The sequence below is a fragment of the Mus caroli genome, unplaced genomic scaffold (genome assembly GCF_978045245.1).
Source record: "Mus caroli unplaced genomic scaffold, Mus_caroli_1 scaffold_18, whole genome shotgun sequence".
Classification (NCBI taxonomy): Eukaryota; Metazoa; Chordata; class Mammalia; order Rodentia; family Muridae; genus Mus; species Mus caroli.
The window spans coordinates 36,165,408-36,181,442 of record NW_028227273.1 but is presented as its reverse complement, the minus strand read 5'-3'; positions in this window follow the sequence as shown (position 1 = coordinate 36,181,442).

Below are 16,035 nucleotides of genomic sequence, written 5' to 3'. Positions count from 1 at the left end.
TTGTATGGCAGTAGCTCCAAGGGATCTGTGAAACATTTGGTGATGGGTAGAAAAACAACTATAGCGTTGCTTAAAATAGAATACTGGACATGAGCAATCACAACTGGGCTTCTTTTCCAGACTCTACAGCATTTTCAGAGAGGGGGCAATGTTAGACATTTTGCAAAGGAGAATTGGGCATATACATATTAAAATACTTTGGTTTAGAGGCCTGAAAAGGGGGGGGGGGCGTGACGGGAGTACTAGGTAAGAGAAGGGTGACTATCCATCATAGTCTGGGAAAAAGAGAGGGTTGGTTTACTAAGACATGATCCTCAACTAGGGTTGGCAGCAGCCACAAAGGGCTCTGCAAGTCAGGTTGTTCTCTGGGTGCTACCTGAGGATGGGCTATATTTTTTTAGATAGAGCTGATGCTTAAAAGCCCAGAGGAAAGCATCGGTGAAACCTAGATGTTTAAGAAGAGAGCACTATGTGGCTGTTTGTTCATATCTTAAGGGAGTCACAAAAAGGTTGTCCTGTAAAGTGTACAAATGAGTTGGGCCTGGGCTAAAGTTTATAACTGGAACTAGGGCCATTTGTAGTACAGTGGCAACAGGGCACAAAAAAAAGGGTGGCTCGGGGCTGGTGAGATGGCTGAGTGAGCAAGGGCCTTGCCACCAAAACTGAGGACTTGATGCCTGGAACTCACTTGATGGTAAGAGAGAACTGACTCTGGTGGGTCTGCCTTCTGCCCTGTCACTGGGGTGTGGGACATGCCACTTGGGAAAGCATAATGTAGAGACACCAGTTGTGGGTCTCGGTTGTGCCCTGCTGCTTGGGAGGCAAAACTCAGAGATATGCTTGACTGTATCTCACTGTACTGCAGTCAGGTGCTGGGCTTTAGGGAAGCACTGAGACATCACTCAGTGGGTGGGAGAATGCAGTCTAAGATGGGAAGGCTGAAGGTGAGGTTCACTGACTCCTGGACATGTAGTCACTGCTGTAGTGCTGCATAGAGGAATCAGAATGAATGATGAGATTCCATAGGGCTATGATGAGGCCAGGACCATTGGGAACTCCTGGACTGAGGATGACGAACCCAGGGCTGTAAAAATAGGAAACTCGGTGATTATCTTAGCTTGGTGATGGTTGAATGGAAGTGCAGAGAGGCCTTCTACAGGAGACTTAGGCTATGGCTTTGTAGCCAAAGGCCTTCTCCATGCTCCACATGGCAGTTTCAATGAAAGAGGCAGTTTGTGTTAATCCATACCATTTATTGACTGTTCATCATGGAAAATGGATATACATTTCAACTTCTCAGGGTGGACCAGAGATTAAATACCCTTTGCAGAGTGGAATTTCCAGGAATGGAAACTTATTGGCTACACTGTTAGGGCCTCTAGGTATCTCATTAGCCTGGATAACTCTGTTTTGGGCTATGTGACCGATGTGGGGAGTGTGGACATGTGTTCCCACCCAAGAATCTAGTAGGGAGCAGTGAGGTGCCTTCTGGTCTCAGGTGTATACCCAAGTGCTGGAGCACTCAGATTCACTCTATCTTACCAAGTTTCCTGGCATGATCCACTGTCCCTCAGACTCTCACAAGTTGTTCTTGGTCTCTGCATGTGTGTTATAGAATGTGTGATCTCCCTGAATACACAAAACAAAAATTGAATAGGAAAGGGTAGATAGCATCTCTGCTCTCAACTCTGTGCAGGAGTCAGCAATTCCCAGAGTTCACATGCTAGACTCAGAGGACAGAAGGTAGGCATGAAAGAGAAAGGCATGGTTGAAGAGAAGGTAGGCAAGAAAACTAAGGACATGGGTTGGAGAGGCAGTGAAGGATGATGCTAGATTGCAACTGTTGCTCAAGCTCAATACTGCAGCAATCTGTCCTTCCTCAGCTACTCAGACCTTAGACACTGATTCTATCTCTCTAGCTAACAGACTTCTAGGTGCCCTCAGCCTAGAGATGAGTTTACATCAAAGTGAGTACTAGTGGTATACTCCTGTTTCCCATTCCTTCTCTGCTTCTTGCATAAGAATTAGGGTGTCTGGCTGTAGGCTTATGTAGGAAACAATCCTCATTTGGAGAAAGGTATAAGTAGAAACCTCTTTTGCTACACAAGCCCTGATTCTCCCTGGAGCCCTTTCCATTTTGTCATTGTCTGGTGCTGAAACCTGAACTCTCCTCAACTGCTGCCATACTTTTGTCTGTCTGTCTGCACACAGGATTAATTACTGTTCTACTAAGCTCCATACTCCTCAACAATGTTTAGTGTCCTTGAACCTGCATTAGAGACTTTTTACCATACCATGAATTCAACCCTCATGCACTCGTGTGTGTGTGTGTGTGTGTGTGTGTGTGTGTGTGTGTGTGTGTGTGTCTAGGCATGAGGACAAAATTAACTGTTGTCCCTCACACAAAACCTGAGTTTTGAGACAATATTTCTCACTGATTCATACAAAGAGGGTTCTGAGGCAGGAAATCTAGGCCATTATGTTTGTATAGAAAGCTTTTACTCAGGGGAACCATCTCCACAACCTGGCATTCAGTACCCTAAGCTTACATTCCTTCATTGCTCAGTGTGATCCTAAGCATCCTTGACTTGCAGAGTGTCCAAGGAATGTTTGCCAGAATGCTAGCTCATTCTGATGGCAGCTGACCCATTGTGGTTGTTCCATCATGGGGACTCCTTCCACATTCGCTTACTTCCATGTTTATCAATGCTGTCATTCGGAAGAATTCCTTCCTGGGATGAGGCTGGATATGGGAGTATTGCCAGAGGTCCTAGTCCTTCTGATCCTAAGCAGCTCTCCTAGGACTGATTTCGTTGCTTTTTTCCAGTGGAGACACAAGCCCCATCATACTCCCCATCATAGACATTTGACCTGAATCCTCAAACAGAATAAATCAAGTTGAAGGACCTCTGGGGACTGCAAAGCAAGATCTCTCTCCTTGAATCTCCGGGCTTTCATTAGCTCCCAAATAGCTGTAAAGGGGAAAAATGCCCTAAGGTACTGCATTTTAATCTAAAATTTTAATGTAAAGGTGAATAGCTTAGCTAGTATTATTTTCTATCTTGATGAGGTGCCACAGGGGCTATGGTTTCTGGTTGTTTTTTTTTTTTTTTTTTTTTTTTTTTTTTTTTTAAGGGGTAAAACTTAGGCCTCTTTTCTTTATTAAGGGGAGCCCTGAATTCCTACGAACCCTTCCCACACACTACACAGTAGTAGTATGCACCTTACACAGATGCTTGTACACAGATCAGCAAATGACCCCAAAAAGTTGTTTAAGAAAATAAATTAGGCGCACGGGACCTGAGACTGCATTAGTTAGGGAAGCAGAACCTGGCCTGAGTAGGGCCACAGGCCTCATCTGGCCAGACCAGCACCTGGGTAGCTAGAGCACAGGGTCTTTGACACCCGCCAGCTACCCACGAACCCCGCCACAGGATTTTGAGACTGCTGGTGAGTGGAACACAGCTTCTGCTCCAGTCCAATCACGCGGGACCTGAGACTGCTTTGGTTGGGGAGGCAGAAATCCAGCCTGAGTAGGGCCACAAGCCTCTTCCGGTCAGAAAAGCACCAGGTAGCTAGGGCGCAGGGTCGGCTGACACTCGCCAGCCAGCTACCCACAACACCCACCACAAGATCTTAAGACTTCTGGTGAGTGGAACACAGCTTCTGCTCCAATCCAATTGCGCGTGGGACCTGAGACTGCATTAGTTAGGGAAGCAGAAAACCAGCCTGAGTAGGACCACAGGCCTCTTCCTGCTGGACCAGCACCGGGGTACCGCCAGCTACCCACGACCCCCGCCACAGGATTTTGAGACTGCTGGTGAGTGGAACACAGCTTCTGCTCCAATCTTTAAACAGTGACAACGACAACAACTAACCCCAGAGATTACCAGATGGCGAAAGGTAAACATAATAATCTTACTAACAGAAACCAAGACCACTCACCATCATCAGAACCCAGCACTCCCATTTCGCCCAGTCCAGGGCACCCCAGCACACCGGAAAAGCTAGACACGGATCTAAAAGCATATCTCCTGATGATGGTAGAGGACTTCAAGAGGACTTTAATAACGCACTTAAAGAAATACAAAGGAACACTGGTAAACAGGTAGAAGACAGTAAAGAGGAAGCACAAAAATCCCTTAAAGAATTGCAGGAGAACACTGCTAAAGAGCTACAAATCCTTAAAGAAAAACAGGATAACAAAATAAAACAGGTAAAAGTCCTTAATGAAAAACAGGAAAACACATCCAAACAGATGATGGAAATGAACAAAACCATACTAGACTTAAAAAGGGAAGTAGACACAATAAAGAAAACCCAAAATGAGGCAACACTGGAGATAGAAACCCTAGGAAAGAAATCTGGAATCATAGATACCAGCATCAGCAACAGAATACAAGAGATGGAAGAGAGAATCTCAGGTGCAGAAGATTCCATAGAGAACATCGGCACAACAATCAAGGAAAATGTAAAATGCAAAAAGATCCTAACTCAAAACATCCAAGAAATACAGGACACAATGAGAAGACCAAACCTACGGATAATAGGAGTGGATGAGAATGAAGATTTTCAACTCAAAGGACCAGCAAACATCTTCAACAAAATTATAGAAGAAAACTTCCCAAATCTAAAGAAAGAGATGCCCATGAACATACAAGAAGCCTACAGAACTCCAAATAGACTGGACCAGAAAAGAAATACCTCCCGACACATAATAATCAGAACAACAAATGCTCTAAATAAAGATAGAATACTAAAAGCAGTAAGAGAAAAAGGCCAAGTAACATATAAAGGCAAGCCTATCAGAATTACACCAGATTTTTCACCAGAGACCATGAAAGCCAGAAGATCCTGGACGGATGTTATACAGACACTAAAAGAACACAAATTCCAGCCCAGGCTACTATACCCAGCCAAACTCTCAATTAACATAGATGGAGAAACCAAAGTATTCCACGAAAAAACCAAATTCACACATTATCTCTCCATGAATCCAGCCCTTCAAAGGATAATAACAGAAAAAAACCAATACAAGGACAGGAACCACGCCCTAGAAACAACAAGAAGGTAATCCCTCAACAAACCTAAAAGAAGACAGCCACAAGAACAGAATGCCAACTTTAACAACAAAAATAACAAGAAAAAACAATTACTTTTCCTTAATATCTCTTAATATCAATGGACTCAACTCCCCGATAAAAAGACATAGACTAACAAACTGGCTACACAAACAAGACCCAAAATTTTGCTGCTTACAGGAAACTCATCTCAGAGAAAAAGATAGACACTACCTCAGAATGAAAGGCTGGAAAACAATTTTCCAAGCAAATGGTATGAAGAAACAAGCTGGAGTAGCCATTCTAATATCTGATAAGATTGACTTCCAACCCAAAGTCATTAAAAAAGACAGGGAGGGACACTTCATACTCATCAAAGGTAAAATCCTCCAAGAGGAACTATCAATCCTGAATATCTATGCTCCAAATACAAAGGCAGCCACATTCATTAAAGAAACTTTAGTAAATCTCAAAGCACACATTGCACCTCATACAATAATAGTGGGAGACTTCAACACACCACTCTCACCAATGGACAGATCATGGAAACAGAAACTAAACAGGGACACAGAGAAACTAAGAGAAATTATGAATCAAATGGATCTGGCAGATATCTACAGAACATTCTATCCTAAAAAAAAAGAATATACCTTCTTCTCAGCACCTCATGGTACCTTCTCCAAAATTGACCACATAATTGGTCACAAAACAGGCCTCAAATGATACAATAATATTGAAATTGTCCCATTCATCCTATCAGATCACCATGGACTAAGGCTGATCTTCAATAACAAAACAAATAATAGAAAGACAACCTTCACGTGGAAACTGAACAACACTCTTCTCAATGATACCTTGGTCAAGGAAGGAATAAAGAAAGAAATTAAGGACTTTTTAGAGTTCAATGAAAATGAAACCACAACATACCCAAACTTATGGGACGCAATGAAACATTTCTAAGAGGAAAACTCATAGCTCTGAGTGCCTCCAAAAGGAAACTAGAGAGAGCACACATTAGCAGCTTGACAACATACCTAAAAGCACTAGAACAAAAAGAAGCAAATTCACCCAAGAGGAGTAGACGGCAGGAAATAATCAAACTCAGGGGCGAAATCAACCAAGTGGAAACAAGAAAAACTATTCAAAGAGTCAACCAATCAAGGAGCTGGTTCTTTGAGAAAATCAACAAGATAGATAAACCCTTAGCCAGACTCACTAGAGGGCACAGGGAAAGCATCCTAATTAACAAAATCAGAAATGAAAAAGGAGACATAACAACAGATCCTGAAGACATCCAAAACACCATCAGATCCTTCTACCAAAGGCTATACTCAACAAAACTGGAGAACCTGGATGAAATGGAGAAGTTCCTAGACAGAAACCAGGTACCAAAGTTGAACCAAGATCAGGTTAATGATCTAAACAGCCCTATATCCCCCAAAGAAATAGAAGCAGTCATTAATAGTCTCCCAACTAAAAAAATCCCAGGACCAGATGGGTTTAGTGCAGAGTTCTATCAGACCTTCAAAGAAGATCTAATCCCAGTTCTTCACAAACTATTCCACAAAATAGAAACAGAAGGTACTCTACCCAACTCATTCTATGAAGCCACAATTACTCTGATACCTAAACCACAAAAAGACCCAACAAAGATAGAAAACTTCAGACCAATATCCCTTATGAATATTGATGCAAAAATCCTCAATAAAGTTCTTGCTAACCGAATCCAAGAACACATCAAAACAATCATCCATCCTGACCAAGTAGGTTTCATCCCAGGGATGCAGGGATGGTTCAATATACGGAAATCCATCAATGTAATCCAGTATATAAACAATCTCAAAGACAAAAACCACATGGTCATCTCGTTAGATGCGGAAAAAGCATTTGACAAGATCCAACATCCATTCATGATAAAAGTCTTGGAAAGATCAGGAATTCAAGGCCCATACCTAAACATGATAAAAGCAATCTACAGCAAACCAGTAGCCAACATCAAAGTAAATGGTGAGAAGCTTGAAGCAATCCCTCTAAAATCAGGGACTAGACAAAGTTGTCCACTTTCTCCATACCTATTCAACATTGTACTTGAAGTCCTAGCCAGAGCAATTCGACAACAAAAGAAGATCAAAGGGATACAAATTGGAAAAGATGAAGTCAAAATATCACTTTTTGCAGATGATATGATAGTATATATAAGTGACCCTAAAAATTCCACCAGAGAACTCCTAAGCCTGATAAACAGCTTCAGTGAAGTAGCTGGATATAAAATTAACTCAAACAAATCAATGGCCTTTCTCAACACAAAGAATAAACAGGCTGAGAAAGAAATTAGGGAAACAACACCCTTCTCAATAGTCACAAATAATATAAAATATCTTGGTGTGACTCTAACTAAGGAAGTGAAAGACCTGTATAATAAAAACTTCAAGTCTCTGAAGAAAGAAATTATAGAAGATCTCAGAAGATGGAAAGATCTCCCATGCTCATGGATTGGCAGGATCAACATTGTAAAAATGGCTATCTTGCCAAAAGCAATCTACAGATTCAATGCAATCCCCATCAAAATTCCAAATCAATTCTTCAACGAATTAGAAAGTGCAATCTGCAAATTCATCTGGAATAACAAAAAACCTAGAATAGCAAAAACTCTTCTCAAGGATAAAAGAACCTCTGGTGGAATCACCATGCCGGACCTAAAGCTCTACTACAGAGCAATTGTGATAAAAACTGCATGGTACTGGTATAGTGACAGACAAATAGACCAATGGAATAGAATTGAAGACCCAGAAATGAACCCACACACCTAAGGTCACTTGATCTTCGACAAGGGAGCTAAAAACATCCAGTGGAAGAAAGACAGCATTTTCAACAAATGGTGCTGGCACAACTGGTTGTTAACATGTAGAAGAATGCAAATCGATCCATTCCTATCTCCTTGTACTAAGATCAAGTCTAAGTGGATCAAGGAACTTCACATAAAACCAGAGACACTGAAACTTATAGAGGAGAAAGTGGGGAAAAGCCTTGAAGATATGGGCACAGGGGAAAAATTCCTGAATAGAACAGTAATGGCTTGTGCTGTAAGATTGAGAATTGACAAGTGGGAACTCATGAAACTGCAAAGCTTCTGCGAGGCTAAAGACACCATCAATAAGACAAAAAAACCACCAACAGATTGGGAAAGGATCTTCACCTATCCTAAATCAGATAAGGGACTAATATCCAATATATATAAAGAACTCAAGAAGGTGGACTCCAGAAAGTCAAATAACCCCATTAAAAAATGGGGCTCAGAACTGAACAAAGAATTCTCACCTGAGGAATACCGAATGGCAGAGAAGCACCTGAAAAAATGTTCAACATCCTTAATCATCAGGGAAATGCAAATCAAAACAACCCTGAGATTCCACCTCACACCAGTCAGAATGGCTAAGATCAAAAATTCAGGTGACAGCAGATGCTGGCGAGGATGTGGAGAAAGAGGAACACTCCTCCATTGTTGGTGGGATTGCAAGCTTGTACAACCACTCTGGAAATCAGTCTGGCGGTTCCTCAGAAAATTGGACAGATTACTACTGGAGGATCCAGCAATACCTCTCCTGGGCATATATCCAGAAGATGTCCCAACCGGTAAAAAGGACACATGCTCCACTATGTTCATAGCAGCCCTATTTATAATAGCCAGAAGCTGGAAAGAACCCAGATGTCCCTCAACAGAGGAATGGATACAAAAATTATGGTACATTTACACAATGGAGTACTACTCAGCTATTAAAAAGAATGAATTTATGAAATTCCTAGCCAAATGGATGGACCTGGAGGGCATCATCTTGAGTGAAGTAACACAATCACAAAAGAACTCACACAATATGTATTCATTGATAAGTGGATATTAGCCCAAAACTTAGGATACCCAAGATATAAGATACAATTTGATAAACGCATGAAACTCAAGAAGAATGAAGACCAAAGTGTGGACACTGTGCACCTTCTTAGAATTGGGAACAAAACACCCAGGAAAGTAGTTACAGAGACAAAGTTCGTAGCTGTGATGAAAGGATGGACCATTTAGAGACTGCTGTATCCAGGGATCCGTCCCATAATCAGCTTCTAAACGCTGACACCATTGCATACACTAGCAAGATTTTGCTGAAAGGACCCAAATATAGCTGTCTCTTGTGAGACGATGCCGGGGCCTAGCAAACACAGGAGTGGATGTTCACAGTCAGCTATTGGATGTATCACAGGGCTCCCAATGGAGAAGCTAGAGAAAGTACCCAAGGAGCTAAAGGGATCTGCAACCCTATTGTTGGAACAACATGATGTACTAACCAGAACCCTGGAGCTCTTGTCTCTAGCTGCATATGTATTGAAAGATGGCCTAGTCGGCCATCAATGGAAAGAGAGGCCCATTGGACTTGCAAACTTTATATGCCCCAATATAGGGGAATGCCAGGGCCAAAAGAATGGGAATGGGTGGGTAGGGAAGTGGGGGGCGCTATGGGGGACTTTTGGGATAGTATTGGAAATGTTATTGAGGAAAATATGTAATAAAAAATATATATATAAAAAAAAAAAATAAAAAGAAACACTGCCTTATGGTCCAACCAACTTATGTTGTATCAAGGTAACTGCTTTCTAAATACCTATCTTCATACACATTGATTAGTGTGGCTTTCACCTCTTGTCAAAAATGCTTCTTTCAGTGGGTAGAGGTTAGCACAGAGACCATCAAGTGGTAAAGTGACTGTCCAGTGCTAAGCTCTGAATGGACATCCATATTATACCTCTTACCCCAATGCTTAGGGAGTATCACTGAAGAGTGGGTAGAAAGATTGAAAGACCCCAAAGGACCAGGACAACAACTGTTAATCAATGTTTTCTAGACATGATGGGAGTGTCATATTCATGAACTCTCAACAACAGAAATAGTTGTAACAGGACATGCCCAAGATCAAAACAGTTCAAATTCCAGCATGAATGGGGTGAGACTGAGTCCCACTCCTAGTTGAGAGTTAGTTCCCTAAATGGGGTGAGACTGAGTCCCACTCCTAGTTGAGAGTTAGTTCCTGGTCCTGTAGTAACCAGCAAGGTATTCTTTAGGGAACTAGTCTCTTGTGGGTTGCCCATGCTCCAATGGACAGACCTACACCCAATTACAAATGGGAAACACTGATTTGACTCAGTTTCCTATAAACAAATAAAAAGGGATATGCAGTTGGGAGGGGGAGGTGGGACATCTGGAAAATGATTGGGGACTGAGTGAGTGGATATGATCAGAATACATTGTGTACAGGTATGAAATTCTTAAGGAATCAGTAAAATAAAATATGATAAAGGTGCCTTCAAAGTGTGTAATACAAAAGTGTTCTTGCTCATCTCTCTATCTCTATGAGAAACATTGCACCAGGCTTGGGCACTGCTCTCAAGAGTTCTATGGCTAATAAGACACTAAACAAAATTTAGGAAAGATCTATTACAAGGTTATTACTGATTAGGATAAAAAGATGGCTGGGACAATGTGGAAAGGAGTTCATATGAGTATGGGTTCATTAGACCTAGAGCTTGAGAGAGTGGCTCACCTTCTTGCCTCCTGGAGTTACAATCTTTCCTTGACTTTATTTTTAATACATTGATGAAACTGAAGCCATAGTCTCTTAGCAGGGTTGAAGATGAGGAATAACATATGCATGGAGTGTCATCACAGCTCATAGATTGAAAAGTAGAAAAGGTTGTAAAGATGATGGGGCAGTATCTGTCTCAGCAGGGGACAAATGGCACCCAGACTGAGCTGCCAGAAGTAACTTCAAATGAAGTTTCATTTCCTTTTGATGAGCCAGGAGATGAGATCAGGTCACGTCCATTTCCCATGAAAAAGCCTTTTGTGAGAGGCTGGGGTAGGAAATGTATTTCTTTTCATTGCAGAATATAAATATGCTCAGTGAAGGACAGAGTGTAGGCAGATGAAATAAAATAGCTTGAAGGTAGCATTAAAAATGATAAAATATAAAACCAGATTAAAGTTGAACACAATTTCATATTGAGTGAATCTATGTGCATCTCAGCCATCATTTTTCTGGGCACCATTCAGTATTGATTGGGTCTAGGATATTCAAGAGCCTGAGGAAGGTTGTTAGGGAGAGGAAGCAGCAAGCACCTTCCTGCTGGCTTGCTGTCGAGCCACAGGGCCCAAGACAAGCTTTTCACAAATGTGTAGAGTGGCAGTCACAATAGCAATGTAGCCTCTGATAAAGCTATCCCCTCCATTGGAGCACTACTCCATTTGTTTTGAGTAGCCATTGTAAATAGTTTCTGGTCCTGGTAGCAGAAAGTTAGCTCCAGGAGAGAATGAGCAATCTACCCCACCTTCCAACAGTAGTAAAGACTAAATATTTATGAGAGCTAATTCTAGCTGGGCCATAAATGTATAGAAACAGAATGGTTGTGCAAATGTGTTTTCTAAAGTTGTAGGAAGAGAAGAAAATATGCTCTCCCTCCCCATCCCCAGCACCTAGCTGTTGCCCATAGTTCTTCATCTATTTTCTATGCATATGTCTATGTACATGTACATGTCTATGTCTCTGTACATGTACACACCTATGCCTATGTGTGTGTGTGTGTGTGTGTGTGTTTACAGCTTATCTGCACTGTGGTTTTCCTTTTAAATTCTAAGAAGTGGTCCTCAAGCTTAAAAACAAACAAACAAATAAACAAGAAACAAAGTTTTTTAGGAGTGATTAAGGAAGAATCCTGACGTTGACCTCTGAAAGCCACAAGCATATGCTTATGCTTACATATATACAATATGTACATAGATGGAAAGGAAAAACCATACATACATGCAGTAAAGTCTACTGATATACTCTGTTCCTGGAATGCTAATGAATTTGATAGAAAATAGAATCTCTGGCCTGAGTCCAACTCATAGAACTCTTCTTTTAAAGAAAAGATTTAATTAATTAATTAATTTTATGTGCATGAATGTTTTGCCTTAATGTATCTATATGTTCCATGTGCATGTTTATTGCCCATGCAGGTCAAAAGAGAGAGCATCAAGTTCCATGGAGTGGAAGGAATAGATGGCTATTTGCCACATGGGGATGCTGAGAACAGAAGCTGGGTTTTAAACAGTAAGTGTTTTTAATCACTGAACCATCTCTTTAGCCTCCACATCACTCTTCTTTCCCTGAATGTTCTTGTTTTGCTTTGGTTACTATTTCTTTCTGGCACCACTATTCTGGTCTGTTTACCTCTGTGCTATGAATGGTAATGTCATCTCTCTTCTTTCTGGTGTGTGTGTGTGTGTGTGTGTGTGTGTGTGTGTGTATATGTTGTATGTGTGTGTATGTTGTGTGTATGTGTGTGTAGGTGTGTATGTGCCCATGTGTGTGTGAGGAGGATAAGGTTGCCTATTGTCCACAAAGATAGGTTAAAATCAAAAAACAATTGTAATTAATCTTAACTTTAGTCAGAAGAAAAATCAAGCAGACCTCATTAGGAATCTCGAGTTAATGACAGTGAATTTTTAAAGTTGCCGGGGTCAGATGCCCAAAGTATCCATTTCTGTTTTGTTTGTTTGTTTGTTTGTTTGTTTTCTTTTGTTTTGTTTTGGTTTGGTTTTTTGGTTTTTTTTTCTTTTCTCTTTTTACAAGCTTTTCCTATGATGCCTAGGGTAGACAGAAACTGTTTATTACAGGTAAGGCTTGAACTTGTGATCCATCTGCCTTGGCCTCATTAAGTGTATATTACCATCCTTAGTATTTATCTAGTTTACTACCAAGCACTGTGAAAATAAGTGCTAGACAGCTAGACAGCTAGACAGAGAAACACAGGACTAGTTTGCTGCTATCTCTGTTTATGCCCACAGCAGACATCACCAATTGATGGCTGGACTTTTCTCTTTGGAGTTTGAATGGCAGGGCATTTTGATAATATAGAGGCCTCTGAGGAATTTTTGTTTTTAATACATGAATTGAGGAAAAAGCAGGTAAGGACACATGGAAAAAGGGAGGAGGTTTCTCATGCTCCAACTATTTGGGGGGAGCATTTCTAAGCTCCTGCTTTTGTAACTTACCCGTTGATGACATTTTGTATTGACATTTCGAGATGACTAAGAAGATGTACACCTCCAGTCTCAGTTAATTATAGGATAAATGGCAGCCACCTGTGTCTAAATATGCTAATGCTCAGTTTTCTCTGACAATTTGGAATTGGCTCGAGAGAGTTGACATCTCTCGAGTTAGCTTGAGTTTAAAAAAGTATATTTTGAAGTTGTTAGGGTCCTTTCGATGAGCAGCAGGAAGGTCAGGCTTCTGAGGAAGAACAGAGACCCTCCCCCTCAAAAAAAAAAAAAAAAGCCAGGAGCTAAGTGTCTCTTGTGACCAAGAGTCCAAAAGAAAACCTCCTTGGTCTCTCTAACATTCCTGGGCATTTTCACTAAAATATGAAATATTTTTTATTCCAAAACCTTATTGTGTCATTAAGGGGATATTGAGTTTATTTCTGGTGTTTACAAACATAACAAATCTCAAGTATGCCATCGTTACTGTTTCCAGTATTTACCTGCTGCTATTTCCTTATATTTTCTGAGCTGTACAGAGCACCCTGGGTGTTAGAGGATAATGAGTGTCTAACAAATCTCAGATGTTCTCTTTGAACGTGGAGTAGCTTCAGCTGAGGTGGGTCACAAAGTCAGTTGCGTGGCATAGATAACATCAGCAAAAAACTGGAGGAAATTCAGACCACAGAGATACTGGTGGGTTACATGAAGGTCCTTCAGTGGTATGAATCCATTTTCTGTCACAAAAGAAAATGAGGTCACTCCACCCTTGTTATTAGTAGGATATTACTTTTTCTTAGTTTGCTTTTGTTTTTTTCTGGGACTACAGATTCATGTCTTATGTGAACCTCCAACCTCTGCTAACACAGAACACCCCATTAATCATCTCAATTGTTGTCCCCAACCATTAAAATTGCTGTTATTAAGGATTTATAGATGGACTTATTGCTAAATACCCTTGTATGCCTCTCTATGCCTTTGGTAGCAAACATAGCCTGCTCAGAACACATAGACACCTCTTTGGGACAAACCTGATAGAGAGAAATCTGAATTTACATGAGATAAATAAGAGTATGGCTATTCACGTGGTTTTGTAGAGAATTCAGAGAGTAGCAATCCCTGGTGCATTTGGTATGTTCCCTATTTTCTTTACAGATCATCAACAATGTCTTACATATAATGTGCTTTGAATAGAAATTCTGATGATTGACTGATGAGCCTCTTGGGAAGGATACACCTGTTAGGCTAGGGTTATACTCTGCTGCTGACAATTATAGATAATTATGGAGGAAGGGAAAGCATCTATGGAGAGATAGCCAGTGTATATAGGGAAATACAACTCCATTTGAAAAGATGTAATTCACACACACAGTTTGTAGGAAGCAGCTTGCTATATAAGCTAAACTATACATGAAGTTTTCATGTCAAAGCCCCCAAAGACCCAAAGAACTCCCCACTGGAGCAAAGCATTGTACAACAAAGAAGTAAGTGTGTTCCTGTTACAGAGTCATGCTAGGAACTGGTATTTTTTGGAAAGAATGACTCATTTTCTTTGTCTGTCTCTCAGTCTCTCTATCTGTCTCTCTCTTAGTGTACTGTGCAGGTGTGCATGTGCCTTTAAATATATCCATGCATACATTTACGCCAGAGCATAATACAAGCTGTCATTCCTCAGGGTCATTCAATGCTTTTAAAAGACAAGGTCTGGAAATAGACTTGGAGTTCACCTAGTAAACTATATTGGGTATTCATTGATCTCTGGGATGCTCTTGTATCTGCCTACTCCACACACTTCCGTACTGGAACTGTTAGTATGCGTTAATGCCTAGCCTATAAAAGTAAGTTTTAGTAAACTGAACTCAGTTCCTCATGATTGAAAAGCACTCTACGAACTGAACCCCATCCTCTACTTTTCATATTCTGATTCTAGAATTCTGCTGGAGAGAGGTTACATATTACAAAGCTGAGCCTTTGGCCGGCATGAGTAGCAGAGGCTGTTTGCTTTCTTTCTCCAGGGAGTCTGCATTATGAAAAACTTCTGGTGGCAAAGAGCAGATGTCCAAGGGGCTGAGTTGAGAAATGATAAAAAAGAATTTATTATGAGGAAAAAGAATTACTTCCTGGAATGCAAGGATAGAATGCAGTTGACTCCAGCCAGTGTTGACTCAAAAGATGAAATTGTCAAGAATGCAGGCAGGGCTCCCCTCTGAATTCCTCTCTTGCATGTCTTTTTCTTCAGGTCTGGCTTTTATCAACCTCTGCAAGTGCACTGTGGGTCATCATGAATAAGGATACAATTGACAACCATTTATTCCAGGTGGTGTTTACTACAATCTGCATGAAACCCAGAGAGAATGTGCCTTGTAAAAAGCAACAAACTCTAAGAACTGTGGCTAACATGAGCTACCCATACACAAGTTGGATTCAATGTGAATTCTTCAAGTACCCTTGGTCATATACTAGAAACTATAATAAACGACGTTAGTGTTTATTGTTTATTTCTCTCTTCTCCCCCCCCCTCTATGTTTATGTTAACAAGAAAGATAGAATTTGAAACTCGGTATGACGGCTTTGGCCCATAATCCCAGCTACTTTTGAGACTGAGGCAGGAGGATCACATGTTCACGGCTAGTGTAATATAGTGATTCTCTGTATTAAAAAAAAAAAAAAAAACTAGTTCAGTGATGATATATTTGCTTAATATGAACAGGGCCCTAGATATTTTCCTAAACACTGAAGAAGAAATAACTCTGAGTCTTTTCATAGGATCAGCAACATGTGCACCTACATCTTCTAGGATTATGGAAAGTGTGACATGAAAAAAATAATAGGCACCAGTATTCAGTAGTGAATGATATCATTTTACAACTGTTAATTGCACATATACTAACAAACTGATAACATCTAGGAAGT